Source organism: Oncorhynchus masou, chromosome 29 (genome assembly GCF_036934945.1).
Source record: "Oncorhynchus masou masou isolate Uvic2021 chromosome 29, UVic_Omas_1.1, whole genome shotgun sequence".
NCBI lineage: Eukaryota > Metazoa > Chordata > Actinopteri > Salmoniformes > Salmonidae > Oncorhynchus > Oncorhynchus masou.
In genome coordinates, this window is record NC_088240.1 from 99,490,616 (window position 1) to 99,518,373 (window position 27,758).

The 27,758-nt window shown below is 49.7% G+C and overlaps 1 pseudogene; it reads right to left on the reverse strand.

The window, feature by feature from the left end:
* LOC135521383 (low-density lipoprotein receptor class A domain-containing protein 4-like) overlaps positions 1-27,758 on the reverse strand; it is a 69,229-nt pseudogene that overhangs the window by 24,160 nt on the left and 17,311 nt on the right.

Below are 27,758 nucleotides of genomic sequence, written 5' to 3' on the forward strand. Positions count from 1 at the left end.
CAGATTGGATCCAGTGGGTCCATTACTAAACAGATTGGATCCAGTGGGGTCCATTACTAAACAGATTGGGTCCATTACTAAACAGATTGGATCCAGTGCGTCCATTACTAAACAGATTGGGTCCAGTGGGGTCCATTACTAAACGGATTGGATCCAGTGGGGTCCATTACTAACCAGATTGGGTCCATTACTAAACAGATTGGGTCCATTACTAAACAGATTGGATCCATTACTAAACAGATTGGATCCATTACTAAACAGATTGGATCCAGTGGGGTCCATTACTAAACAGATTGGATCCAGTGGGGTCCATTACTAACCAGATTGGGTCCATTACTAAACAGATTGGGTCCATTACTAAACAGATTGGATCCATTACTAAACAGATTGGATCCATTACTAAACAGATTGGATCCAGTGGGGTCCATTACTAAACAGATTGGATCCAGTGGGGTCCATTACTAACCAGATTGTGTCCATTACTAAACAGATTGGATCCAGTTGGGTCATTACATTACATTTACATTTAAGTCATTTAGCAGACGCTCTTATCCAGAGCGACTTACAAATTGGTGAATTCACCTTCTGACATCCAGTGGATCCAGTGGGATCCATTACTAAACAGATTGGATCCAGTGGGTCCATTACTAAACAGCTTGGATCCAGTGGGATCCATTACTAAACAGATTGGATCCAGTGGGATCCATTACTAACCAGATTGGGTCCATTACTAAACAGATTGGATCCATTATTAAACAGATTGGATCCAGTGGGATCCATTACTAACCAGATTGGATCTATTATTAAACAGATTGGATCCAGTGGGCTCCATTACTAAACAGATTGGATCCAGTGGGCTCCATTATTAAACAGATTGGATCCAGTGGGTCCATTACTAAACAGATTGGATCCATTATTAAACAGATTGGATCCAGTGGGTCCATTACTAAACAGATTGGGTCCATTACTAAACAGATTGGATCCATTATTAAACAGATTGGATCCAGTGGGATCCATTACTAACCAGATTGGATCTATTATTAAACAGATTGGATCCAGTGGGCTCCATTACTAAACAGATTGGATCCAGTGGGCTCCATTATTAAACAGATTGGATCCAGTGGGTCCATTACTAAACAGATTGGCTCCATTACTAAACAGATTGGGTCCAGTGGGCTCCCCATCACATCAGACAGACTGATGTCAGTGACAGCCAAGTAGACCTGTCTTGCTCCTCCGGCTGCGAGCGCACACCCACCCACACCCACACCCACCCACACCCACCCACACCCACCCACCCACCCACCCACCCACACCCACCCACACCCACCCACACCCACCCACACACACCCACCTACCCACCACACACACACACCCACCTACACCACACACACACACCCACCTACACCCACCCACACACACCCACCTACACCACACACACACACACCTACACCCACCCACCCGCACCCACCCACCCACACACCACCCACACCCACACCCACCCACCCACACCCACCCACACCCACCCACACCACACCCACCCACACCCACCCACACCCACCCACACCTACCCACACACCCACCCACACCCACCCACACCCACACACCCACCCACACCCACACACACCCACACACACCCACACACACACACACCCTTGGTTTTTACCTCGGAGGCACCTTGTCGAGAGCCGCTCTCCGCCGGCCAGAGACACACATCCTGATGACAGAAAGAGACAGAGACATTTAACCTGTGGAGGAAACCATTAACCTGACGGCCATATGGGTCTGCTTCACTCAGCAATACACGTTAAAACAAGAACCACCTCCAATCTGGTGAACAGGGCCAGCTGTCTAGACAGGTGAACAGGGCCAGCTGTCTAGACAGGTGAACAGGGCCAGCTGTCTAGACAGGTGAACAGGGCCAGCTGTCTAGACAGGTGAACAGGGCCAGCTGTCTAGACAGGTGAACAGGGCCAGCTGTCCAGACAGGTGAACAGGGCCAGCTGTCTAGACAGGTGAACAGGGTCCGCTGTCCAGACAGGTGAACAGGGCCAGCTGTCTAGACAGGTGAACAGGGCCAGCTGTCCAGACAGGTGAACAGGGCCAGCTGTCTAGACAGGTGAACAGGGCCAGCTGTCTAGACAGGTGAACAGGGCCAGCTGTCTAGACAGGTGAACAGGGCCAGCTGTCTAGTCAGGTGTCTGGTGAATGACACATGAAGAGGGAAGAGGTGTCTGGAGGACTGGGTATATACGCATGCAAACACAGGCACACGCACGCACGTACGTACACACACAAATCACAGGAGGTTGGTGGCACCTTAATTGGGCAGGACAGGCTGGTTGTAATGACTGGAGCAGAATGGGTGGGATGGTATCAGGCACATCACTGTTTCCATGGTTTCCAGGGGTTTGATGCCATTCCATTTCCTCCATTCCAGACATTATTAAGAGCCCTCCTTCCCTCAGCAACCTCCACTGACACACACACACTGTACTGACCTGCTGTAGGTGTTGTGCTTGCCTCCGGGCCTGGCTCTGTCTGGTCGGAAAGGAGCAGGCAGACAGCTTGTAGTGGTTCAACAGACAGCCAATCACCAGCAGCATTACAGTCATCAGGACCAGGATGATGAGGATCTGAGCAGACTCCAGGACGGCTGGAGGACAGAGAGGAGAGATACGGAGAGAAAGACAACAGGTTGGAGCATCTGAGCAGACTCCAGGACAGCTGGAGGACAGAGAGGAGAGATACGGAGAGAAAGACAACAGGTTGGAGGATCTGAGCAGACTCCAGGACAGCTGGAGGACAGAGAGGAGAGACACGGAGAGAAAGACAACAGGTTGGAGGATCTGAGCAGACTCCAGGACAGCTGGAGGACAGAGAGGAGAGATACGGAGAGAAAGACAACAGGTTGGAGGATCTGAGCAGACTCCAGGACGGCTGGAGGACAGAGAGGAGAGATACGGAGAGAAAGACAACAGGTTGGAGCATCTGAGCAGACTCCAGGACAGCTGGAGGACAGAGAGGAGAGACACGGAGAGAAAGACAACAGGCTGGAAGATCTGAGCAGACTCCAGGACGGCTGGAGGACAGAGAGGAGAGACACGGAGAGAAAGACAACAGGTTGGAGGATCTGAGCAGACTCCAGGACAGCTGGAGGACAGAGAGGAGAGACACGGAGAGAAAGACAACAGGTTGGAGGATCTGAGCAGACTCCAGGACAGCTGGAGGACAGAGAGGAGAGAGACAGAGAGAAAGACAACAGGTTGGAGGATCTGAGCAGACTCCAAGACAGCTGGAGGACAGAGAGGAGAGATACGGAGAGAAAGACAACAGGTTGGAGGATCTGAGCAGACTCCAGGACAGCTGGAGGACAGAGAGGAGAGACACGGAGAGAAAGACAACAGGTTGGAGGATCTGAGCAGACTCCAGGACAGCTGGAGGACAGAGAGGAGAGATACGGAGAGAAAGACAACAGGTTGGAGGATCTGAGCAGACTCCAGGACAGCTGGAGGACAGAGAGGAGAGAAAGACAACAGGTTGGAGGATCTGAGCAGACTCCAGGACAGCTGGAGGACAGAGAGGAGAGATACGGAGAGAAAGACAACAGGTTGGAGGATCTGAGCAGACTCCAGGACGGCTGGAGGACAGAGAGGAGAGAGACAGAGAGAAAGACAACAGGTTGGAGGATCTGAGCAGACTCCAGGACAGCTGGAGGACAGAGAGGAGAGACACGGAGAGAAAGACAACAGGTTGGAGCATCTGAGCAGACTCCAGGACAGCTGGAGGACAGAGAGGAGAGACACGGAGAGAAAGACAACAGGTTGGAGGATCTGAGCAGACTCCAGGGCAGCTGGAGGACAGAGAGGAGAGATACGGAGAGAAAGACAACAGGTTGGAGGATCTGAGCAGACTCCAGGACAGCTGGAGGACAGAGAGGAGAGAGACAGAAAGAAAAACAACAGGTTGGAGGATCTGAGCAGACTCCAGGACAGCTGGAGGACAGAGAGGAGAGAGACAGAGAGAAAGAGAAAGACAACAGGTTGGAGGATCTGAGCAGACTCCAGGACAGCTGGAGGACAGAGAGGAGAGACACGGAGAGAAAGACAACAGGTTGGAGCATCTGAGCAGACTCCAGGACAGCTGGAGGACAGAGAGGAGAGACACGGAGAGAAAGACAACAGGTTGGAGCATCTGAGCAGACTCCAGGACAGCTGGAGGACAGAGAGGAGAGATACGGAGAGAAAGACAACAGGTTAGAGGGGGAGGAAGGTAGCCTAGTGGTTAGAGTTGGGAGGTAGGTAGCCTAGTGGTTAGAGGGGGGAGGCAGGTAGCCTAGTGGTTAGAGGGGGGAGGCAGGTAGCCTAGTGGTTAGAGGGGGGAGGCAGGTAGTCTAGTGGTTAGAGGGGGGAGGCAGGTAGTCTAGTGGTTAGAGTTGGGAGGCAGGTAGCCTAGTGGTTAGAGGAGGCAGGAAGCCTAGTGGTTAGAGGGGGGAGGCAGGTAGTCTAGTGGTTAGAGTTGGGAGGCAGGTAGCCTAGTGGTAAGAGGAGGCAGGTAGCCTAGTGGTTAGAGGGGGGAGGAAGGTAGCCTAGTGGTTAGAGGGGAGGCAGGTAGCCTAGTGGTTAGAGGGGGGAGGCAGGTAGCCTAGTGGTTAGAGGGGGGAGGCAGGTAGTCTAGTGGTTAGAGGGGGAGGCAGGTAGTCTAGTGGTTAGAGGGGGAGGTAGGTAGCCTAGTGGTTAGAGTTGGGAGGCAGGTAGCCTAGTGGTTAGAGGGGGGAGGTAGGTAGTCTAGTGGTTAGAGGAGGCAGGTAGCCTAGAGGTTAGAGGGGGGAGGCAGGTAGCCTAGTGGTTAGAGGGGGGAGGCAGGTAGTCTAGTGGTTAGAGTTGGGAGGCAGGTAGCCTAGTGGTAAGAGGGAGGAGGCAGGTAGCCTAGTGGTTAGAGGGGGGAGGCAGGTAGCCTAGTGGTTAGAGGGAGGAGGCAGGTAGCCTAGTGGTTAGAGGGAGGAGGCAGGTAGCCTAGTGGTTAGAGGGGGAGGCAGGTAGCCTAGTGGTTAGAGGGGGAGGTAGGTAGCCTAGTGGTTAGAGGGGGAGGCAGGTAGCCTAGTGGTTAGAGGAGGCAGGTAGTCTAGTGGTTAGAGGGGGAGGCAGGTAGTCTAGTGGTTAGAGGGGGAGGCAGGTAGCCTTGTGGTTAGAGGGGGAGGCAGGTAGTCTAGTGGTTAGAGGGGGAGGCAGGTAGTCTAGTGGTTAGAGGGGGGAGGCAGGTAGTCTAGTGGTTAGAGGGGGGAGGCAGGTAGTCTAGTGGTTAGAGTTGGGAGGCAGGTAGCCTAGTGGTTAGAGGAGGCAGGAAGCCTAGTGGTTAGAGGGGGGAGGCAGGTAGTCTAGTGGTTAGAGGGGGGAGGCAGGTAGTCTAGTGGTTAGAGTTGGGAGGCAGGTAGCCTAGTGGTTAGAGGAGGCAGGTAGCCTAGTGGTTAGAGTTGGGAGGCAGGTAGCCTAGTGGTAAGAGGAGGCAGGTAGCCTAGTGGTTAGAGGGGGGAGGTAGGTAGCCTAGTGGTTAGAGGGGGGAGGCAGGTAGCCTAGTGGTTAGAGGGGGGAGGCAGGTAGCCTGGTGGTTAGAGGGGGGAGGCAGGTAGCCTAGTGGTTAGAGGGGGGAGGTAGGTAGCCTAGTGGTTAGAGTTGGGAGGCAGGTAGCCTAGTGGTTAGAGGGGAGGCAGGTAGTCCAGTGGTTAGAGGAGGCAGGTAGTCTAGTGGTTAGAGGAGGCAGGTAGTCTAGTGGTTAGAGGAGGCAGGTAGTCTAGAGGTTAGAGGGGAAGGCAGGTAGCCTAGTGGTTAGAGGGGGAAGGCAGGTAGCCTAGTGGTTAGAGGGGGAGGCAGGTAGCCTAGTGGTTAGAGGGGGAGGCAGGTAGCCTAGTGGTTAGAGGGGGAGGCAGGTAGTCTAGTGGTTAGAGGGGGAGGTAGGTAGCCTAGTGGTTAGAGTTGGGAGGCAGGTAGCCTAGTGGTTAGAGGGGAGGCAGGTAGTCTAATGGTTAGAGGGGGAGGCAGGTAGTCTAGTGGTTAGAGGGGGGAGGTAGGTAGCCTAGTGGTTAGAGTTGGGAGGCAGGTAGCCTAGTGGTTAGAGGGGGGAGGCAGGTAGTCCAGTGGTTAGAGGAGGCAGGTAGTCTAGTGGTTAGAGGAGGCAGGTAGTCTAGTGGTTAGAGGAGGCAGGTAGTCTAGAGGTTAGAGGGGGAGGCAGGTAGTCTAGTGGTTAGAGGGGGAGGCAGGTAGTCTAGTGGTTAGAGGGGGGGGGCAGCATATATTTGGGGTGATGTGTTGTTTTTCCATTCCCCCACCAGGTGGAAGCAGAGTTCAACATGTGAAGCTCATCCAGAGACTCAGAGAGCTTCAGTCTTCAGGCCACACAGACAGGACCACTATAGACCAATACAGACAGGACCACTATAGACCAATACAGACAGGACCACTACAGACCAATACAGACAGGACCACTATAGACCAATACAGACAGGACCACTATAGACCAATACAGACAGGTCCACTATAGACCAATACAGACAGGTCCACTACAAGACATGACCACTATAGACAGTACAACTATAGACAGGACCACTATAGACAAGATCACTATAGACAGGACCACTATAGACAGGACCACTATAGACCACTATAGACAAGACCACTATAGACAGGACCACTATAGACAGGACCACTATAGACAGGACCACTAAGACTGACCCTCTTCTCTTCATGAACTAAAACTGACCCTCTTCATGAACTAAGACTGACCCTCTTCTCTCCATGAACTAAGACTGACCCTCTTCTCTTCATGAACTAAGACTGACCCTCTTCATGAACTAAGACTGACCCTCTTCTCTTCATGAACTAAGACTGACCCTCTTCTCTTCATGAACTAAGACTGACCCTCTTCTCTTCATGAACTAAGACTGACCCTCTTCATGAACTAAGACTGACCCTCTTCATGAACTAAACTGACCCTCTTCATGAACTAAGACTGACCCTCTTCATGAACTAAGACTGACCCTCTTCATGAACTAAGACTGACCCTCTTCATGAACTAAGACTGACCCTCTTCTCTCCATGAACTAAGACTGACCCTCTTCATGAACTAAGACTGACCCTCGTAGTGAACTAAGACTGACCCTCTTCTCTCCATGAACTAAGACTGACCCTCTTCATGAACTAAGACTGACCCTCGTAGTGAACTAAGACTGACCCTCGTAGTGAACTAAGACTGACCCTCTTCTCTCCATGAACTAAGACTGACCCTCTTCTCTTCATGAACTAAGACTGACCCATTTCATGAACTAAGACTGACCCTCTTCATGAACTAAGACTGACCCTCTTCATGAACTAAGACTGACCCTCTTCTCTTCATGAACTAAGACTGACCCTCTTCATGAACTAAGACTGACCCTTTTCATGAACTAAGACTGACCCTCTTCATGAACTAAGACTGACCCTCTTCATGAACTAAGACTGACCCTCTTCATGAACTAAGACTGACCCTCTTCATGAACTAAGACTGACCCTCTTCATGAACTAAGACTGACCCTCTTCATGAACTAAGACTGACCCTCTTCATGAACTAAGACTGACCCTCTTCGCTTCATGAACTAAGACTGACCCTCTTCTCTTCATGAACTAAGACTGACCCTCTTCTCTTCATGAACTAAGACTGACCCTCTTCATGAACTAAGACTGACCCTTTTCATGAACTAAGACTGACCCTCTTCATGAACTAAGACTGACCCTCTTCATGAACTAAGACTGACCCTCTTCATGAACTAAGACTGACCCTCTTCTCTTCATGAACTAAGACTGACCCTTTTCATGAACTAAGACTGACCCTCTTCTCTTCATGAACTAAGACTGACCCTCTTCATGAACTAAGACTGACCCTCTTCATGAACTAAGACTGACCCTCTTCTCTTCATGAACTAAGACTGACCCTCTTCATGAACTAAGACTGACCCTCTTCATGAACTAAGACTGACCCTCTTCATGAACTAAAACTGACCCTCTTCATGAACTAAGACTGACCCTCTTCATGAACTAAGACTGACCCTCTTCATGAACTAAGACTGACCCTCTTCTCTTCATGAACTAAGACTGACCCGTTTCATGAACTAAGACTGACCCTCTTCATGAACTAAGACTGACCCTCTTCATGAACTAAGACTGACCCTCTTCATGAACTAAGACTGACCCTCTTCATGAACTAAGACTGACCCTCTTCATGAACTAAGACTGACCCTCTTCATGAACTAAGACTGACCCTTTTCATGAACTAAGACTGACTCTCTTCATGAACTAAGACTGACCCTCTTCATGAACTAAGACTGACCCTCTTCATGAACTAAGACTGACCCTCTTCATGAACTAAGACTGACCCTCTTCTCTTCATGAACTAAGACTGACCCTCTTCATGAACTAAGACTGACCCTCTTCTCTTAATGAACTAAGACTGACCCTCTTCATGAACTAAGACTGACCCTTTTCATGAACTAAGACTGGCCCTCTTCATGAACTAAGACTGACCCTCTTCATGAACTAAGACTGACCCTCTTCTCTTCATGAACTAAAACTGACCCTCTTCATGAACTAAGACTGACCTTCTTCATGAACTAAGACTGACCCTCTTCTCTTCATGAACTAAGACTGACCCTCTTCATGAACTAAGACTGACCCTCTTCATGAACTAAGACTGACCCTCTTCTCTTCATGAACTAAGACTGACCCTCTTCTCTTCATGAACTAAGACTGACCCTCTTCTCTTCATGAACTAAGACTGACCCTCTTCATGAACTAAGACTGACCCTCTTCATGAACTAAAACTGACCCTCTTCATGAACTAAGACTGACCCTCTTCATGAACTAAGACTGACCCTCTTCATGAACTAAGACTGACCCTCTTCATGAACTAAAACTGACCCTCTTCATGGACTAAGACTGACCCTCTTCTCTTCATGAACTAAGACTGACCCTCTTCATGAACTAAGACTGACCCTCTTCATGAACTAAGACTGACCCTCTTCATGAACTAAGACTGACCCTCTTCATGAACTAAGACTGACCCTCTTCATGAACTAAAACTGACCCTCTTCATGGACTAAGACTGACCCTCTTCTCTTCATGAACTAAGACTGACCCTCTTCATGAACTAAGACTGACCCTCTTCATGAACTAAGACTGACCCTCTTCATGAACTAAGACTGACCCTCTTCATGGACTAAGACGGACCCTCTTCTCTCCATGAACTAAGACTGATCCTCTTCTCTTCATGAACTAAGACGGACCCTCTTCATGAACTAAGACTGACCCTCTTCTCTCCATGAACTAAGACTGACCCTCTTCATGAACTAAGACTGACCCTCTTCTATGACCCTCTTCATGACTAAGACTGACCCTCTTCTCTCCATGAACTAAGACTGACCCTCTTCATGAACTAAGACTGACCCTCTTCTCTATGAACTAAGACTGACCCTCTTCTCTCCATGAACTAAGACTGACCCTCTTCATGAACTAAGACTGACCCTCTTCATGAACTAAGACTGACCCTCGTAGTCTAAGACTGAACTAATGACTAAGACCCTCTTCTCTTCATGAACTAAGACTGACCCTCTTTCATGAACTAAGACTGACCCTCTTCATGAACTAAGACTGACCCTCTTCATGAACTAAGACTGACCCTCTTCATGAACTATGACTGACCCTCTTCATGAACTAAGACTGACCCTTTTCATGAACTAAGACTGACCCTCTTCATGAACTAAGACTGACCCTCTTCATGAACTAAGACTGACCCTCTTCATTAACTAAGACTGACCCTCTTCATGAACGAAGACTGACCCTCTTCATGAACTAAGACTGACCCTCTTCATGAACTAAGACTGACCCTCTTCATGAACTAAGACTGACCCTCTTCATGAACTAAGACTGACCCTCTTCATGAACTAAGACTGACCCTCTTCATGAACTAAGACTGACCCTCTTCTCTTCATGAACTAAGACTGACCCTCTTCTCTTCATGAACTAAGACTGACCCTCTTCTCTTCATGAACTAAGACTGACCCTCTTCATGAACTAAGACTGACCCTTTCATGAACTAAGACTGACCCTCTTCATGAACTAAGACTGACCCTCTTCATGAACTAAGACTGACCCTCTTCTCTTCATGAACTAAGACTGACCCTTTTCATGAACTAAGACTGACCTCTTCTCTTCATGAACTAAGACTGACCCTCTTCATGAACTAAGACTGACCCTCTTCATGAACTAAGACTGACCCTCTTCTCTTCATGAACTAAGACTGACCCTCTTCATGAACTAAGACTGCCCCTCTTCTCTTCATAAGACTGACCCTCTTCATGAACTAAGACCCTCTTCATGAACTAAGACTGACCCTCTTCATGAACTAAGACTGACCCTCTTCATGAACTAAGACTGACCCTCTTCTCTTCATGAACTAAGACTGACCCGTTTCATGAACTAAGACTGACCCTCTTCATGAACTAAGACTGACCCTCTTCATGAACTAAGACTGACCCTCTTCTCTTCATGAACTAAGACTGACCCTCTTCATGAACTAAGACTGACCCTCTTCATGAACTAAGACTGACCCTCTTCATGAACTAAGATTGACCCTCTTCATGAACTAAGACTGACCCTTTTCATGAACTAAGACTGACTCTCTTCATGAACTAAGACTGACCCTCTTCATGAACTAAGACTGACCCTCTTCATGAACTAAGACTGACCCTCTTCATGAACTAAGACTGACCCTCTTCTCTTCATGAACTAAGACTGACCCTCTTCTCTTCATGAACTAAGACTGACCCTCTTCTCTTCATGAACTAAGACTGACCCTCTTCATGAACTAAGACTGACCCTTTTCATGAACTAAGACTGGCCCTCTTCATGAACTAAGACTGACCCTCTTCATGAACTAAGACTGACCCTCTTCTCATGAACTAAGACTGACCCTCTTGACCCTTTTCATGAACTAAGACTGACCCTCTTCTCTTCATGAACTAAGACTGACCCTCTTCATGAACAAAGACTGACCTTCTTCATGAACTAAGACTGACCCTCTTCTCTTCATGAACTAAGACTGACCCTCTTCATGAACTAAGACTGACCCTCTTCATGAACTAAGACTGACCCTCTTCTCTTCATGAACTAAGACTGACCCTCTTCTCTTCATGAACTAAGACTGACCCTCTTCTCTTCATGAACTAAGACTGACCCTTCATGAACTAAGACTGACCCTCTTCATGAACTAAAACTGACCCTCTTCATGAACTAAGACTGACCCTCTTCATGAACTAAGACTGACCCTCTTCATGAACTAAGACTGACCCTCTTCATGAACTAAAACTGACCCTCTTCATGGACTAAGACTGACCCTTCTCTTCATGAACTAAGACTGACCCTCTTCATGAACTAAGACTGACCCTCTTCATGAACTAAGACTGACCCTCTTCATGAACTAAGACTGACCCTCTTCATGAACTAAAACTGACCCTCTTCATGGACTAAGACTGACCCTTCTCTTCATGAACTAAGACTGACCCTCTTCATGAACTAAGACTGACCCTCTTCATGAACTAAGACTGACCCTCTTCATGAACTAAGACTGACCCTCTTCATGGACTAAGACGGACCCTCTTCTCTCCATGAACTAAGACTGATCCTCTTCTCTTCTTGAACTAAGACGGACCCTCTTCATGAACTAAGACTGACCCTCTTCTCTCCATGAACTAAGACTGACCCTCTTCTCTCCATGAACTAAGACTGACCCTCTTCATGAACTAAGACTGACCCTCGTAGTGAACTAAGACTGACCCTCTTCTCTTCATGAACTAAGACTGACCCTCTTCTCTTCATGAACTAAGACTGACCCTCTTCTCTTAATGAACTAAGACTGACCCTCTTCATGAACTAAGACTGACCCTTTTCATGAACTAAGACTGGCCCTCTTCATGAACTAAGACTGACCCTCTTCATGAACTAAGACTGACCCTCTTCTCTTCATGAACTAAAACTGACCCTCTTCATGAACTAAGACTGACCCTTTTCATGAACTAAGACTGACCCTCTTCTCTTCATGAACTAAGACTGACCCTCTTCATGAACTAAGACTGACCTTCTTCATGAACTAAGACTGACCCTCTTCTCTTCATGAACTAAGACTGACCCTCTTCATGAACTAAGACTGACCCTCTTCATGAACTAAGACTGACCCTCTTCTCTTCATGAACTAAGACTGACCCTCTTCTCTTCATGAACTAAGACTGACCCTCTTCTCTTCATGAACTAAGACTGACCCTCTTCATGAACTAAGACTGACCCTCTTCATGAACTAAGACTGACCCTCTTCATGAACTAAGACTGACCCTCTTCATGAACTAAGACTGACCCTCTTCATGAACTAAGACTGACCCTCTTCATGAACTAAAACTGACCCTCTTCATGGACTAAGACTGACCCTCTTCTCTTCATGAACTAAGACTGACCCTCTTCATGAACTAAGACTGACCCTCTTCATGAACTAAGACTGACCCTCTTCATGAACTAAGACTGACCCTCTTCATGAACTAAAACTGACCCTCTTCATGGACTAAGACTGACCCTCTTTCATGAACTAAGACTGACCCTCTTCATGAACTAAGACTGACCCTCTTCATGAACTAAGACTGACCCTCTTCATGAACTAAGACTGACCCTCTTCATGGACTAAGACGGACCCTCTTCTCTCCATGAACTAAGACTGATCCTCTTCTCTTCATGAACTAAGACGGACCCTCTTCATGAACTAAGACTGACCCTCTTCTCTCCATGAACTAAGACTGACCCTCTTCTCTCCATGAACTAAGACTGACCCTCTTCATGAACTAAGACTGACCCTCGTAGTGAACTAAGACTGACCCTTCTCTCCATGAACTAAGACTGACCCTCTTCATGAACTAAGACTGACCCTCTTCATGAACTAAGACTGACCCTCGTAGTGAACTAAGACTGACCCTCGTAGTGAACTAAGACTGACCCTCGTAGTGAACTAAGACTGACCCTCTTCTCTCCATGAACTAAGACTGACACTCTTCTCTTCATGAACTAAGACTGACCCTCTTCTCTTCATGAACTAAGACTGACCCTCTTCATGAACTAAGACTGACCCTCTTCTCTTCATGAACTAAGACTGACCCTCTTCTCTTCATGAACTAAGACTGATCCTCTTCTCTTCATGAACTAAGACTGACCCTCTTCATGAACTAAGACTGACCCTCTTCTCTTCATGAACTAAGACTGACCCTCTTCATGAACTAAAACTGACCCTCTTCATGAACTAAGACTGACCCTCTTCATGAACTAAGACTGACCCTCTTCTCTTCATGAACTAAGACTGACCCTCTTCTCTTCATGAACTAAGACTGACCCTCTTCTCTTCATGAACTAAGACTGACCCTCTTCTCTTAATGAACTAAGACTGACCCTCTTCTCTTCATGAACTAAGACTGACCCTCTTCTCTTCATGAACTAAGACTGACCCTCTTCATGAACTAAGACTGACCCTCTTCTCTTCATGAACTAAGACTGACCCTCTTCTCTTCATGAAATAAGACTGACCCTCTTCTCTCCATGAACTAAGAATGACCCTCTTCATGAACTAAGACTGACCCTCTTCATGAACTAAGACTGACCCTCTTCATGAACTAAGACTGACCCTCTTCATGAACTAAAACTGGCCCTCTTCATGAACTAAAACTGACCCTCTTCTCTTCATGAACTAAGACTGACCCTCTTCATGAACTAAGACTGACCCTCTTCATGAACTAAGACTGACCCTCTTCTCTCCATGAACTAAGACTGACCCTCTTCTCTTCATGAACTAAGACTGACCCTCTTCATGAACTAAGACGGACCCTCTTCTCTCCATGAACTAAGACTGATCCTCTTCTCTTCATGAACTAAGACGGACCCTCTTCCCTTCATGAACTAAGACTGACCCTCTTCTCTCCATGAACTAAGACTGACCCTCTTCTCTCCATGAACTAAGACTGACCCTCTTCATGAACTAAGACTGACCCTCGTAGTGAACTAAGACTGACCCTCTTCTCTCCATGAACTAAGACTGACCTTCTTCATGAACTAAGACTGACCCTCGTAGTGAACTAAGACTGACCCTCGTAGTGAACTAAGACTGACCCTCGTAGTGAACTAAGACTGACCCTCTTCTCTCCATGAACTAAGACTGACCCTCTTCTCTTCATGAACTAAGACTGACCCTCTTCTCTTCATGAACTAAGACTGACCCTCGTAGTGAACTAAGACTGACCCTCGTAGTGAACTAAGACTGACCCTCGTAGTGAACTAAGACTGACCCTCTTCTCTTCATGAACTAAGACTGACCCTCTTCTCTTCATGAACTAAGACTGACCCTCGTAGTGAACTAAGACTGACCCTCGTAGTGAACTAAGACTGACCCTCTTCTCTCCATGAACTAAGACTGACCCTCTTCTCTTCATGAACTAAGACTGACCCTCTTCATGAACTAAGACTGACCCTCTTCTCTTCATGAACTAAGACTGACCCTCTTCTCTTCATGAACTAAGACTGACCCTCTTCATGAACTAAGACTGACCCTCTTCATGAACTAAGACTGACCCTCTTCTCTTCATTAACTAAGACTGACCCTCTTCTCTTCATGAACTAAGACTGACCCTCTTCATGAACTAAGACTGACCCTCTTCGTGAACTAAGACTGACCCTCTTCATGAACTAAGACTGACCCTCTTCATGAACTAAAACTGACCCTCTTCATGAACTAAGACTGACCCTCTTCTCTCCATGAACTAAGACTGACCCTCTTCATGAACTAAGACTGACCCTCTTCATGAACTAAGACTGACCCTCTTCATGAACTAAGACTGACCCTCTTCATGAACTAAAACTGACCCTCTTCATGAACTAAGACTGACCCTCTTCTCTTAATGAACTAAGACTGACCCTCTTCTCTTCATGAACTAAGACTGACCCTCTTCTCTTCATTAACTTGGACTGATCTCTGTCTCTGTATCTAATAGACAGCTACAGAGGAGATATCCTACAACGAGAATAGCAACACCTGCAGACAGACCCACTGGTAAAGAGAGTAGTAACACCTGCAGACAGACTCACTGGTAAAGAGAGTAGTAACACCTGTAGACAGACTCACTGGTAAAGAGAGTAGTAACACCTGTAGACAGACTCACTGGTAAAGAGAGTAGTAACACCTGTAGACAGACTCACTGGTAAAGAGAGTAGTAACACCTGTAAACAGACCCACTGGTAAAGAGAGTAGTAACACCTGTAAACAGACTCACTGGTAAAGAGAGTAGTAACACATGTGGACAGACTCACTGGTAAAGAGAGTAGCAACACCTGTAAACAGACACACTGGTAAAGAGAGTAGTAACACCTGTAGACAGACTCACTGGTAAAGAGAGTAGTAACACCTGCAGACAGACTCACTGGTGAGGAGAGTAGCAACACCTGTAAACAGACTCACTGGTAAAGAGAGTAGTAACACCTGTAGACAGACTCACTGGTAAAGAGAGTAGTGACACCTGTAGACAGACTCACTGGTAAAGAGAGTAGCAACACCTGCAGACAGACTCACTGGTAAAGAGAGTAGTAACACCTGTAAACAGACTCACTGGTAAAGAGAGTAGTAACACCTGTAAACAGACTCACTGGTAAAGAGAGTAGTAACACCTGTAGACAGACTCACTGGTAAAGAGAGTAGCAACACCTGTAGACAGACTCACTGGTAAAGAGAGTAGTAACACCTGCAGACAGACTCACTGGTAAAGAGAGTAGTAACACCTGTAAACAGACTCACTGGTAAAGAGAGTAGTAACACCTGTAAACAGACTCACTGGTAAAGAGAGTAGTAACACCTGTAGACAGACACACTGGTGAGGAGAGTAGTAACACCTGTAGACAGACTCACTGGTAAAGAGAGTAGTAACACCTGTAAACAGACTCACTGGTAAAGAGAGTAGTAACACCTGTAAACAGACTCACTGGTAAAGAGAGTAGTAACACCTGTAGACAGACTCACTGGTAAAGAGAGTAGCAACACCTGTAGACAGACTCACTGGTAAAGAGAGTAGTAACACCTGTAGACAGACTCACTGGTAAAGAGAGTAGTAACACCTGTAAACAGACTCACTGGTAAAGAGAGTAGCAACACCTGTAGACAGACTCACTGGTAAAGAGAGTAGTAACACCTGTAGACAGACTCACTGGTAAAGAGAGTAGTAACACCTGTAAACAGACTCACTGGTAAAGAGAGTAGTAACACCTGTAGACAGACTCACTGGTAAAGAGAGTAGTAACACCTGTAAACAGACCCACTGGTAAAGAGAGTAGTAACACCTGTAGACAGACTCACTGGTAAAGAGAGTAGTAACACCTGTAAACAGACTCACTGGTAAAGAGAGTAGCAACACCTGTAAACAGACTCACTGGTGAGGAGAGTAGCAACACCTCCTTGATCAACTTTCCTTAAGTTTGGGTCTTCCACCTGATCTCTCTGTGATGTCACACTGTGGTATTCCACCTGATCTCTCTGTGATGTCACACTGTGGTATTCCACCTGATCTCTCTGTGATGTCACACTGTGGTATTCCACCTGATCTCTCTGTGATGTCACACTGTGGTATTCCACCTGATCTCTCTGTGATGTCACACTGTGGTATTCCACCTGATCTCTCTGTGATGTCACACTGTGGTATTCCACCTGATCTCTCTGTGATGTCACACGGTGGTATTCCACCTGATCTCTCTGTGATGTCACACTGTGGTATTCCACCTGATCTCTCTGTGATGTCACACTGTGGTATTCCACCTGATCTCTCTGTGATGTCACACTGTGGTATTCCACCTGATCTCTCTGTGATGTCACACTGTGGTATTCCACCTGATCTCTCTGTGATGTAATCTGAGGGAAATATATGTCTCTAATATGGTCATACATTTGGCAGGAGGTGAGGAAGTGCAGCTCAGTTTCACCTCATTTTGTTGGCAGTGTTGCACATAGTCTGTCTTCTCTTGAAAGCCAAGTCTGTCTTCTCTTGTCTGTCTGTCTGTCTGCCTCTCTCTCCCTCCAGACAGTAGACCAGCCAGCCCCTCTCCTTCTCTCTCCCCCTCCAGACAGTAGACCAGCCAGCCCCTCTCCTTCTCTCTCTCCCTCCAGACAGTAGACCAGCCAGCCCCTCTCCTCTCTCTCCCCTCCAGACAGTAGACCAGCCAGCCCCTCTCCTTCACTCTCCCTCCAGGCAGTAGACCAGCCAGCCCCTCTCCTTCTCTCTCCCTCCAGACAGTAGACCAGCCAGCCCCTCTCCTTCTCTCTCTCCCTCCAGACAGTAGACCAGCCAGCCCCTCTCCTTCTCTCTCCCCTCCAGACAGTAGACCAGCCAGCCCCTCTCCTTCTCTCTCTCCCTCCAGACAGTAGACCAGCCAGCCCCTCTCCTTCTCTCTCTCCCTCCAGACAGTAGACCAGCCAGCCCCTCTCCTTCTCTCTCTCCCTCCAGACAGTAGACCAGCCAGCCCCTCTCCTTCTCTCTCTCCCTCCAGACAGTAGACCAGCCAGCCCCTCTCCTCTCTCTCCCTCCAGACAGTAGACCAGCCAGCCCCTCTCCTCTCTCTCCTTCTCCTGGGCCCTCAGGTCAGCAGTCAGCTGGAAGGAGGGGGGGGAGGGGCTTCACCAATTTGAGTCATTTAGCAGAAGCTTTTATCCAGAGAGATATAAAGTTGTGAGTGCATGCATTTTTGTACAGACACACTACTCTCCCTCCCTCCAGACAATAGACCAGTCAGCCCCTCTCACTCTCCCTCCCTCTAGACAACAGACCAGCCAGCCCCTCTTCCTCTGTGTCTCTCCCTCTGCCCCAGGGGCCTGGGGTCAGCAGTCAGCTGGTGGGGGAAGGGGGGGGGGTTGGTAGTCTAGAGCTGCCAGACAGCGGGGGAGGAGGCTGTAGTCTGGGGGAGAGGTGGCTGAGATTCAGACACCCTCTGAATCACTGATGAAGACAGAGGACGACTCCAGACACCACAAATATCCCAGATCAGCCAAATGGTAAACTAGTACCAAGTCGTACCCTACACTATAGGGAATAGGGTGCCGTTTGGGATGCAGCCAGGGCATTATGGAGTTACAACAGTAATAAGACAACCCAGTGTGTGTTATCTGTCACGTCCAGGGCCCAGTGAGAGGATCTCCTATCTGTCACATACAGGGCCCAGTGAGAGGATCTCCTATCGTTCACGTACAGGGCCCAGTGAGAGGATCTCCTATCTGTCACGTACAGGGCCCAGTGAGAGGATCTCCTATCGGTCACGTACAGGGCCCAGTGAGAGGATCTCCTATCGGTCACGTACAGGGCCCAGTGAGAGGATCTCCTATTGGTCACATACAGGGCCCAGTGAGAGGATCTCCTATCGGTCACGTACAGGGCCCAGTGAGAGGATCTCCCTCGGTCACGTACAGGGCCCAGTGAGAGGATCTCCTATTGGTCACATACAGGGCCCAGTGAGAGGATCTCCTATTGGTCACGTACAGGGCCCAGTGAGAGGATCTCCTATCTGTCACGTCCAGGGCCCAGTGAGAGGATCTCCTATCGTTCACGTACAGGGCCCAGTGAGAGGATCTCCTATCGGTCACGTACAGGGCCCAGTGAGAGGTTCTCCTATCTGTCACGTACAGGGCCCAGTGAGAGGATCTCCTATCTGTCACGTACAGGGCCCAGTGAGAGGATCTCCTATTGGTCACGTACAGGGCCCAGTGAGAGGATCTCCTATCGTTCACGTACAGGGCCCAGTGAGAGGATCTCCTATCTGTCACGTACAGGGCCCAGTGAGAGGATCTCCTATCTGTCACGTACAGGGCCCAGTGAGAGGATCTCCTATCTGTCACGTACAGGGCCCAGTGAGAGGATCTCCTATCTGTCACGTACAGGGCCCAGTGAGAGGATCTCCTATCTGTCACGTACAGGGCCCAGTGAGAAGATCTCCTAGTACAGGGCCCAGTGAGAGGATCTCCTATCTGTCACGTACAGGGCCCAGTGAGAGGATCTCCTATCTGTCACGTACAGGGCCCAGTGAGAGGATCTCCTATCTGTCACGTACAGGGCCCAGTGAGAGGATCTCCTATCGTTCACGTACAGGGCCCAGTGAGAGGATCTCCTATCGGTCACGACAGGGCCCAGTGAGAGGATCTCCTATCTGTCACGTACAGGGCCCAGTGAGAGGATCTCCTATCGGTCACGTACAGGGCCCAGTGAGAGGATCTCCTATCTGTCACGTACAGGGCCCAGTGAGAGGATCTCCTATCGGTCACGTACAGGGCCCAGTGAGAGGTTCTCCTATCTGTCACGTACAGGGCCCAGTGAGAGGATCTCCTATCTGTTACGTACAGGGCCCAGTGAGAGGATCTCCTATCTGTCACGTACAGGGCCCAGTGAGAGGATCTCCTATCTGTCACGTACAGGGCCCAGTGAGAGGATCTCCTATCTGTCACGTACAGGGCCCAGTGAGAGGATCTCCTATCTGTCACGTACAGGGCCCAGTGAGAGGATCAGGAAAGACCAGGTTGTAATGTCCTGTAAGGAGAGAGGAGAGACCAGGTTGTAATGTCCTGTAAGGAGAGAGGAGAGACCAGGTTGTAATGTCCTGTAAGGAGAGAGGAGAGACCAGGTTGTAATGTCCTGTAAGGAGAGAGGAGAGACCCAGAGACCAGGTTGTAATGTCCTGTAAGGAGAGAGGAGAGAGGAGAGACCAGGTTGTAATGTCCTGTAAGGAGAGAGGAGAGACCAGGTTGTAATGTCCTGTAAGGAAAGAGGAGAGACCAGGTTCTAATGTCCTGTAAGGAGAGAGGAGAGAGGAGAGACCAGGTTGTAATGTCCTGTAAGGAGAGAGGAGAGACCAGGTTGTAATGTCCTGTAAGGAGAGAGAGAGACCAGGTTGTAATGTCCTGTAAGGAGAGAGGAGAGACCCAGAGACCAGGTTGTAATGTCCTGTAAGGAGAGAGGAGAGAGGAGAGACCAGGTTGTAATGTCCTGTAAGGAGAGAGGAGAGACCAGGTTGTAATGTCCTGTAAGGAAAGAGGAGAGACCAGGTTGTAATGTCCTGTAAGGAGAGAGGAGAGAGGAGAGACCAGGTTGTAATGTCCTGTAAGGAGAGAGGAGAGAGGAGAGACCAGGTTGTAATGTCCTGTAAGGAGAGAGGAGAGACCAGGTTGTAATGTCCTGTAAGAAGAGAGGAGAGAGACCAGGTTGTAATGTCCTGTAAGGAGAGAGGAGAGACCAGGTTGTAATGTCCTGTAAGGAGAGAGGAGAGACCAGGTTGTAATGTCCTGTAAGGAAAGAGGAGAGACCAGGTTGTAATGTCCTGTAAGGAGAGAGGAGAGACCAGGTTGTAATGTCCTGTAAGGAGAGAGGAGAGACCAGGTTGTAATGTCCTGTAAGGAGAGAGGAGAGAGGAGAGACCATGTTGTAATGTCCTGTAAGGAGAGAGGAGAGACCAGGTTGTAATGTCCTGTAAGGAGAGAGGAGAGACCCAGAGACCAGGTTGTAATGTCCTGTAAGAAGAGAGGAGAGACCAGGTTGTAATGTCCTGTAAGGAGAGGAGAGACCAGGTTGTAATGTCCTGTAAGAAGAGAGGGAGAGAGGAGAGACCAGGTTGTAATGTCCTGTAAGGAGAGAGGAGAGACCAGGTTGTAATGTCCTGTAAGGAGAGAGGAGAGACCCAGAGACCAGGTTGTAATGTCCTGTAAGGAGAGAGGAGAGACCAGGTTGTAATGTCCTGTAAGGAGAGAGGAGAGACCCAGAGACCAGGTTGTTATGTCCTGTAAGGAAAGAGGAGAGACCAGGTTGTAATGTCCTGTAAGGAGAGAGGAGAGACCCAGAGACCAGGTTGTTATGTCCTGTAAGGAAAGAGGAGAGACCAGGTTGTAATGTCCTGTAAGGAGAGAGGGGAGTCCCAGAGACCAGGTTGTAATGTCTTGTAAGAAGAGAAGAGAGAGGAGAGACCAGGTTGTAATGTCCTGTAAGGAGAGAGGAGAGAGGAGAGACCAGGTTGTAATGTCCTGTAAGGAGAGAGGAGAGACCCAGAGACCAGGTTGTAATGTCCTGTAAGGAGAGAGGAGAGAGGAGAGACCAGGTTGTAATGTCCTGTAAGGAGAGAGGAGAGACCCAGAGACCAAGTTGTTATGTCCTGTAAGGAAAGAGGAGAGACCAGGTTGTAATGTCCTGTAAGGAGAGAGGAGAGAGGAGAGACCAGGTTGTAATGTCCTGTAAGGAGAGAGGAGAGACCAGGTTGTAATGTCCTGTAAGAAGAGAGGAGAGAGGAGAGACCAGATTGTAATGTCCTGTAAGAAGGAGAGAGGAGAGACCAGGTTGTAATGTCCTGTAAGGAGAGAGGGGAGACCAGGTTGTAATGTCCTGTAAGGAGAGAGGAGAGAGGAGAGACCCGAGACTGGGTTGTAATGTCCTGTAAGGAGAGAGGGGAGACCAGGTTGTAATGTCCTGTAAGGAGAGAGGAGAGACCCAGAGACCAGGTTGTAATGTCCTGTAAGGAGAGAGGGGAGTCCCAGAGACCAGGTTGAAATGTCCTGTAAGAAGAGAGGAGAGAGGAGAGACCAGGTTGTAATGTCCTGTAAGGAGAGAGGAGAGACCCAGAGACCAGGTTGTAATGTCCTGTAAGAAGGAGAGAGGAGAGACCAGGTTGTAATGTCCTGTAAGAAGAGAGGAGAGAGGAGAGACCAGGTTGTAATGTCCTGTAAGAAGAGGGAGAGAGGAGAGAGTAGAGACCAGGTTGTAATGTCCTGTAAGAAGGAGAGAGGAGAGACCAGGTTGTAATGTCCTGTAAGGAGAGAGGAGAGACCAGGTTGTAATGTCCTGTAAGGGCCCGGAGAGACCAGGTTGTAATGTCCTGTAAGGAGAGGGAGAGACCAGGTTGTAATGTCCTGTAAGGAGAGAGGAGAGACCAGGTTGTAATGTCCTGTAAGGAGAGAGGAGAGAGTAGAGACCAGGTTGTAATGTCCTGTAAGAAGAGAGGAGAGGAGAGACCCGTGAGACTGGGTTGTAATGTCCTGTAAGGAGAGAGGAGAGACCAGGTTGTAATGTCCTGTAAGGAGAGAGGAGAGAGGAGAGACCAAGTTGTAATGTCCTGTAAGGAGAGAGGAGAGAGGAGAGACCAGGTTGTAATGTCCTGTAAGGAGAGAGGAGAGACCCAGAGACCAGGTTGTAATGTCCTTTAAGGAGAGAGGAGAGACCAGGTTGTAATGTCCTGTAAGAAGAGAGGAGAGAGGAGAGACCAGGTTGTAATGTCCTGTAAGACGAGAGGAGAGAGGAGAGACCAGGTTGTAATGTCCTGTAAGAAGAGAGGAGAGAGGAGAGACCAGGTTGTAATGTCCTGTAAGGAGAGAGGAGAGACCAGGTTGTAATGTCCTTTAAGGAGAGAGGAGAGACCAGGTTGTAATGTCCTGTAAGGAGAGAGGAGAGACCAGGTTGTAATGTCCTGTAAGGAGAGAGGAGAGACCAGGTTGTAATGTCCTGTAAGAAGAGAGGAGAGAGGAGAGACCAGGTTGTAATGTCCTGTAAGACGAGAGGAGAGGGGAGAGACCAGGTTGTAATGTCCTGTAAGGAGAGAGGAGAGACCAGGTTGTAATGTCCTTTAAGGAGAGAGGAGAGACCAGGTTGTAATGTCCTGTAAGGAGAGAGGAGAGACCAGGTTGTAATGTCCTGTAAGGAGAGGAGAGAGACCAGGTTGTAATGTCCTGTAAGGAGAGAGGAGAGAGGAGAGACCAGGTTGTAATGTCCTGTAAGGAGAGAGGAGAGACCCAGAGACCAGGTTGTAATGTCCTTTAAGGTCACAGAGGAGAGACCAGGTTGTAATGTCCTATCTGAGGAGAGAGGAGAGACCAGGTTGTAATGTCCTGTAAGACGAGAGGAGAGAGGAGAGACCAGGTTGTAATGTCCTGTAAGAAGAGAGGAGAGAGGAGAGACCAGGTTGTAATGTCCTGTAAGGAGAGAGAGAGACCAGGTTGTAATGTCCTTTAAGGAGAGGAGAGACCAGGTTGTAATGTCCTGTAAGGAGAGAGGAGAGACCAGGTTGTAATGTCCTGTAAGGAGAGAGGAGAGACCAGGTTGTAATGTCCTGTAAGAAGAGAGGAGAGAGGAGAGACCAGGTTGTAATGTCCTGTAAGACGAGAGGAGAGGGGAGAGACCAGGTTGTAATGTCCTGTAAGAAGAGAGGAGAGAGGAGAGATGAGAGAGGAAATGCACTACGTTTGACCACTACTTTTGACCAGGCCAGCAACCAAGAAATCACAAAATGGGACAAACACCAAATTGAGACTCTGCATGCAGAATTCTGCTAAAATATCCTCTGTGTACAACGTAGAACACCAAATAATGCATGCAGAGCAGAATTAGGCCGATACCCGCTAATTATAAATATCCAGACAAGACACATTCCCAAACCTTCCATAACAAAGCCATCACCTACAGAGAGATGAACCTGGAGAAGTGTCCCCGAAACAAGCTGGTCCTGGGGCTCTGGTCACAAACAGACCCCACAGAGCCCCAGGACAGCAGCACAATTAGACCCAATCAAATCATGAGAAAATTCATTGACACATTGGAAAGAATTGGCAAAAATCTGAACTAGAATGCTATTTGGGCCTAAACAGAGAGTACACAGTGGCAGAATAGACAGCGTTATCGTCCCAGACAGCGTTATCGCCCCAGACAGCGTTATCGTCCCAGACAGCGTTATCGCCCCAGACAGCGTTATCGTCCCAGACAGCGTTATCGTCCCAGACAGCGTTATCGTCCCAGACAGCGTTATCGCCCCAGACAGCGTTATCGTCCCAGACAGCGTTATCGCCCCAGACAGCGTTGTCGTCCCAGACAGCGTTGTCGTCCCAGACAGCGTTATCGTCCCAGACAGCGTTATCGTCCCAGACAGCGTTATCGTCCCAGACAGCGTTATCGTCCCAGACAGCGTTATCGTCCCAGACAGCGTTATCGCCCCAGACATCGTTATCGTCCCAGACAGCGTTATCGTCCCAGACAGCGTTATCGTCCCAGACAGCGTTATCGTCCCAGACAGCGTTATCGTCCCAGACAGCGTTATCGTCTCAGACAGCGTTATCGTCCCAGACATCGTTATCGTCCCAGACATCGTTATCGTCCCAGACAGCGTTATCGTCTCAGACAGCGTTATCGTCCCAGACAGCGTTATCGTCTCAGACATCGTTATCGTCTCAGACAGCGTTATCGCCCCAGACAGCGTTATCGTCCCAGACAGCGTTATCGCCCCAGACAGCGTTATCGCCCCAGACATCGTTATCGTCCCAGACGGCGTTATCGTCCCAGACGGCGTTATCGTCCCAGACGGCGTTATCGCCCCAGACAGCGTTATCGTCCCAGACATCGTTATCGTCCCAGACATCGTTATCGTCCCAGACAGCGTTATCGTCCCAGACAGCGTTATCGTCCCAGACAGCGTTATCGTCCCAGACAGCGTTATCGTCCCAGACAGCGTTATCGTCCCAGACAGCGTTATCGCCCCAGACATCGTTATCGTCCCGGACAGCGTTATCGTCCCAGACAGCGTTATCGTCCCAGACAGCGTTATCGTCCCAGACAGCGTTATCGTCCCAGACAGCGTTATCGTCTCAGACAGCGTTATCGCCCCAGACATCGTTATCGTCCCAGACAGCGTTATCGCCTCAGACAGCATTATCGTCCCAGACAGCGTTATCATCAAAGACGGCGTTATCGTCCCAGACAGCGTTATCGTCCCAGGCAGCGTTATCGTCTCAGACAGCGTTATCGTCCCAGACAGCGTTATCATCCCAGACAGCGTTATCGTCCCAGACAGCGTTATCGCCCCAGCCATCGTTATCGTCCCAGACAGCGTTATCGTCCCAGACAGCGTTATCATCCCAGCCAGCGTTATCATCCCAGACAGCGTTATCGTCCCAGACAGCGTTATCGTCTCAGACAGCGTTATCGCCCCAGACATCGTTATCGTCCCAGACAGCGTTATCATCCCAGACAGCGTTATCGTCCCAGACAGCGTTATCGTCCCAGACAGCGTTATCGTCTCAGACCGCGTTATCGCCCCAGACATCGTTATCGTCCCAGACGGCGTTATCGTCCCAGACGGCGTTATCGCCCCAGACAGCGTTATCGTCCCAGACAGCGTTATCGTCTCAGACATCGTTATCGTCTCAGACAGCGTTGTCGTCCCAGACAGCGTTATCGTCTCAGACAGCGTTGTCGTCCCAGACAGCATTATCGTCCCAGACAGCGTTATCGTCCCAGACAGCGTTATCATCCCAGACAGCGTTATCGCCCCAGACAGCGTTATCGTCCCAGACAGCGTTATCGTCCCAGACAGCGTTATCGTCCCCGGCAGCGTTATCGTCCCAGACAGCGTTATCGTCCCAGACAGCGTTATCGTCCCAGACAGCGTTATCGTCCCAGACAGCGTTGTCGCCCCAGACAGCGTTATCGTCCCAGGCAGCGTTATCGTCCCAGACGGCGTTATCGTCCCAGACGGCGTTATCGTCCCAGACAGCGTTGTCGTCTCAGACAGCGTTATCGCCCCAGACATCGTTATCGTCCCAGACAGCGTTGTCGTCCCAGACAGTGTTATCGTCCCAGACGGCGTTATCGTCCCAGACGGCGTTATCGTCCCAGACAGCGTTGTCGTCCCAGACAGCGTTATCGTCCCAGACAGCGTTATCGTCCCAGACAGCGTTATCGTCCCAGACAGCGCTGTCATCTCAGACCATCTAGAGAGTAAATAGCTGTTGACCCTCCGAGACATCAGACACACACACCCCTCTCTAGTCTGACTAATGGCCTGTCACACACCACAGACACACAGGGGAAGGTTGGGAACAAGTAGAGGGAGTGGGTGGTGAGGAACCCAGACACAAAGGGAGGGAGCCCAGTCACTGGCTGGCTGCCTGTAGCATGTCTCAGCAAGCAGGAACCAGTCTGAGGACGTGACGTGGGGGAGGACCTCTCCTCTTCTCTGCCTAGTGCCTCAGCCTGCTCCTTGACCCCCATAGACAAGCAGCTCTTTTAATTGTCATACCGGATCCCCTGGCTGTAGTCCTCTGTAACAACCGTACACTCTGAAGGGCTCCAAAAGACTAATTCGGCTGTCCCCGTAGGAAAACCCTTTTGGGTTCCGAGGAGAACCATTTTGGGTTCCATGTAGAACCCTCCGTGTAAAGGACCACACTGCAGACCATAAAACACAGAGACAGACACAGATACAGAGCCAGAGCCAGACCACACTACAGCCCACAGAGCCAGACCCCACTACAGCCCACAGAGCCAGACCACACTACAGCCCACAGAGCCAGACCCCACTATAGCCCACAGAGCCAGACCCCACTATAGCCCACAGAGCCAGACACCACTACAGCCCACAGAGCCAGACCCCACTACAGCCCACAGAGCCAGACCACACTACAGCCCAGAGCCAGACCACACTATAGCCCACAGAGCCAGACCCCACTACAGCCCACAGAGCCAGACCCCACTACAGCCCACAGAGCCAGACCCCACTACAGCCCACAGAGCCAGACCCCACTACAGCCCACAGAGCCAGACCACACTACAGCCCACAGAGCCAGACACCACTACAGCCCACAGAGCCAGACACCACTACAGCCCACAGAGCCAGACCACACTACAGCCCACGGAGCCAGACCCCACTACAGCCCACAGAGCCAGACCACACTACAGCCCACAGAGCCAGAAACCACTATAGCCCACAGAGCCAGACCCCACTATAGCCCACAGAGCCAGACCTCACTATAGCCCACAGAGCCAGACCACACTATAGCCCACAGAGCCAGACACCACTACAGCCCACAGAGCCAGACCCCACTACAGCCCACAGAGCCAGACCACACTATAGCCCACAGAGCCAGACCACACTACAGCCCACAGAGCCAGACCCCACTACAGCCCACAGAGCCAGACCCCACTATAGCCAGACCCCACTATAGCCCACAGAGCCAGACCCCACTACAGCCCACAGAGCCAGACCACACTATAGCCCACAGAGCCAGACCACACTATAGCCCACAGAGCCAGACCACACTACAGCCCACAGAGCCAGACCCCACTACAGCCCACAGAGCCAGACCCCACTATAGCCAGACCCCACTATAGCCCACAGAGCCAAACCCCACTATAGCCCACAGAGCCAGACCACACTATAGCCCACAGAGCCAGACCCCACTATAGCCCACAGAGCCAAACCCCACTATAGCCCACAGAGCCAGACCCAACTACAGCCCAGAGCCAGACCACACTATAGCCCACAGAGCCAGACCACACTACAGCCCAGAGCCAGACCCCACTACAGCCCACAGAGCCAGACCACACTACAGCCCAGAGAGCCAGACCCAACTACAGCCCACAGAGCCAGACCCCACTACAGCCCACAGAGCCAGACCCCACTACAGCCCACAGAGCCAGACCCCACTATAGCCCACAGAGCCAGACCCCACTACAGCCCACAGAGCCAGACCACACTACAGCCCAGAGCCAGACCACACTATAGCCCACAGAGCCAGACCCCACTACAGCCCACAGAGCCAGACCACACTATAGCCCACAGAGCCAGACCCCACTACAGCCCACAGAGCCAGACCCCACTATAGCC